The sequence below is a fragment of the Lycium barbarum genome, chromosome 5 (assembly GCF_019175385.1).
Source record: "Lycium barbarum isolate Lr01 chromosome 5, ASM1917538v2, whole genome shotgun sequence".
NCBI classification, from domain to species: domain Eukaryota; kingdom Viridiplantae; phylum Streptophyta; class Magnoliopsida; order Solanales; family Solanaceae; genus Lycium; species Lycium barbarum.
The window spans coordinates 64,417,418-64,421,180 of record NC_083341.1 but is presented as its reverse complement, the minus strand read 5'-3'; positions in this window follow the sequence as shown (position 1 = coordinate 64,421,180).

Here is a 3,763-nt window from a genome sequence, read left to right as displayed (position 1 = left end):
ACCAAGCCATTTTATGTGAAGTTACTCGTCTTTATCCTTCTCCATTACCACTACCAGCCTTTAGTTCCTTATTTAGGTCTATCTGGTTGTGGAATCAATTTGTAAGGTGAGAAATGGCATCAGATTTCAAAGAAACATCTTTCAAGGTAACAGGATTTGCAGGGAGATTGCAGTACATATACATATTTATGGCAGAGATATCACTAAATGGCAAGCTCCTTTGGCACTTCTAGACTCCATTCCATGATGCTGCTAGAATTCTAATTAGCTTTTTTAATAGACTACTTAATATTTTGTTCTTGATAGAGATTTTACTGAATAGATTGTAGTTAGGCTCTCTGTAACTGTGAGTCTTTGTCTTTTACTTTTGAGACACAAGTGGTCAGCCTTATCTAGGTTTGTAACTATTACTTTTGGTATTAATAAAATCATTTATTTACCAAAAAAAAAAACTCCTGATATACTAAAAAATATTCCTTTCTGAAGTTAGACCAAGATCATCGTACGAAACCTTGCCCATCCTTTCTCCAAATTTCCAACAAACTAAATTTCCTTAATTCACTTATTTTCCAGTCCTTCCATAACTAACCAAACATGAATTTAAATACTCATAAACACAAGTTAAACATTTCCAACCTCATATATCCTTGAAACCTATTTTCGGTGTCCAAAATTGCGACAGCTGACGTACGATGAATCTTAATGTAGAAATCTATGAGGTGTAACAATCCTGTCAGCGAGCCAATAGGCAAATACGATTCTGAGGACCTCTTGAACTAGATGATCTACCTCTATATCTACCACGATCGAATGGTGTCTGAGAACCATGTCCAGGAGGGCGTACCAATGATGAAGCACCTGCTGCCAATGCTATCGGCTGAAATACACCTCTACCACCTCTCGATGGACAGTCTCGCATAATGTGGCCTGGCTGACCACAGGTATAGCACACATCCGAACCCAAACGACACTATCTGGTACATCCCGTATTTTTATGCGTCGGAAAGCGTGCGAGTTAAATGACATTGGTAACGGAAGCGAGGTTATCCCTAAAGCTCATAGGTGGTTAGAGTGATGGTACAGATGTATTGAAAGGATTAGAAGTCAAGTGAATTGGATAAAATAATATTTTATGTGTACCAAAAGGGACAATGGACTAGTGTTATACTACACGATTATGATAATGAGTATACGAAGTGTATTAAAAGTGGTCCATGTTTAAATAAATTGGGAGCAAGGAATTAAATTGCACGAGAAAGTAAGCAAGTTTTCATAAAAAGGAATAGAGGGTCAAGTATATTGGCATGACCACGTGTATGCATTACAAGGAAACACATATGTGACTAATGCTATATAGGGTCTGTTGGGGATAAGTTTTAATGATAGCTATACATTTTCCTAAGTGGTGGGCCATAGGGCCCTACGTGTAAGGACAAGAGTTAATTATGTGTCCTATATTAATTTAGTCACAATTCACTTAACAATACATGCTTGATGCATGTATACATTTAGCAAGCAGCAACAAATTTTTAATTCTAAAAAGAGTATCAACGTTTTATGTTTGAAGAAACAGCAACATCTTCTTCATTTCATTTCAAGAAAGAAAATGTAATTCCTCTCAAGAACAGCAAACGGATTTTTTTCGCACCGCTTTGATCTCGTTGTTTCTTTTATCGCGTTGTTAAATTCGGGCTTTCTTCGAAGTGAAGTAAGGTAGGAGAATATTATTTTTTGGCATATGAGGTAAGAATTCTCCTCTATTAGATATATTTAAATTCGTCCAGGTCATAGTTAAATTGTGAGACGGGAACTACGAAATTACCTGCGGGAAATCGGATAAATTGTTGTCGTTATTATGTGGACTGTTTGGCGGTTGTTACGAATTGTTTAGTGGGCTGGAATATCGTGGGATTGGCTGTAGTTGTTGTTGTTGTGCTTATTGTTATACTAAGTATATACGAAAATAAAGAAGTGTATACAAGTATCGGTATAGGAATATAAATTGGACCGTTTTGGAGGTACTTTAAGAATGGATTCAATTTTAGTTGATATGAAATTATTGGTATTGTTGTGATAACCGGAGATAAATTGGAAGTTCGGGTTAGGCGAGTTATATAGAGGAAATGCTGCCCGATTTCCGTTAAGTTCTTAACTAACTGAAATACTAATCAAGGGGTATAAACTAAGGAGTGATTCCCATAAGTGATTGGTTGTAGATTTCTAAGTCGGAAATCGTAGTTGTTAACAATAATGTTACTCTCATATTAATAGGCCAAAGGGGCGACGAAGCAAGCTTGGTTACGGTCGGTCTATAACAAGTATGTAAAGCTAACTCTTCTTTCTTTTTGGCATGATCTTTGTGAAACAAACAGACGACGTATATATGACTCCAAAGAAGTTACAATTCTTAGAGCCACTAGGATGGCTAATGTTTTTGATTCCCAGAACTTATTTTATTATGTCTTGATACGTATCTATGATTTTTGAAGTTCTATTTGATATGTTCCCTAGCGATATTCGAAAGGTACTTGATATGACTATTGTCTTGATTTTCAAATGATAGTTCGTTTTGATTATTCTATTGAGTCTCAAATATGATTTACTTTGCATATGGTTGCTCACTACTCTACTCGTGCATGCCTTAATATGTCTTTCACTGAGTCCCGGGCCAGGATACGTTTTCGTGCATAGTTTCACCACATTGTTCACCGAGTCCCTCACTAGAGGGCCGGGATACGGTATATATATATATATATATATATATATGATGGTGTTATGATGTGATGGTGTTATGATGTGTTTATAGCACCAAGGATGGTATGTGGCGACCTTATTCACTGAGTCCCATAATGGGCCGGGTATGATATATGATATTGACATGCATGATTTATGTTTCAAAAGGCAAGTGTTTTGGTATTCTGGATGTTATACTTGTCTCATGTACTCCCTACTTCAGTATGATTCTCTTTACTGAATTTTATGCTTTATATACTCAGTACATATTCCGTACTGACCCCCTTTCTTCAAGGGGGCTACGTTTCATGCCCGCAGGTATAGATAGTCGGTTTATGTTACACCTCGGAAAAATTTCCCGTTGGTACGCAAGTGAACGAACTAATGATGTGTGCGAGGAGTGTGAGTGTATAAAGTTTCATGATCAATGTGCGAAAAGGGATGTGGATGATTAGAATGAAAAGTCGAGAAATGAGAAAAAAATTGAAAGTTGGCAAAACTGCCCAGTGGTCGTATATTGCAAAATACGGACCGTAAAGTACAATACGGTCCGTAAACTGGCAGTCGTAAACTGCCATGCAAAGCTTCAGCCTTCTGCCAGTGGTGTAAAGTGCCAATACGGACCGTAAACTGGTATACGGTCCGTAAACTGCCAGGTCATAAACTGGCATGCCAAACTTCAACTTTCTGCCAGCCGAGGAAATGGTTAAAAATAACCTGGTGGACGGACCGTAAAGTGATTTACGGCCCGTAAACCATGGTCGTAAACCACCATGAAGGCAGCCCAGCTTCTGGTTCTGGAAATGGCTAAATACGCCCATGGAGGACGAGCCGTATAGTGGAATACAGTCCGTAAACCTCAATGGACGACCACTGTTCACCCAGCACAGATTTTCTAATTCATTAAATATGAGGATCAAGACTTATTTTATTTCGTTACAACATTACACCACTTCTCTCTAAAACTTCTCTCTATATTTATCATATGAGTTTTCAAGGATTATAAGCCATCAATAAAATTAAGACAAGT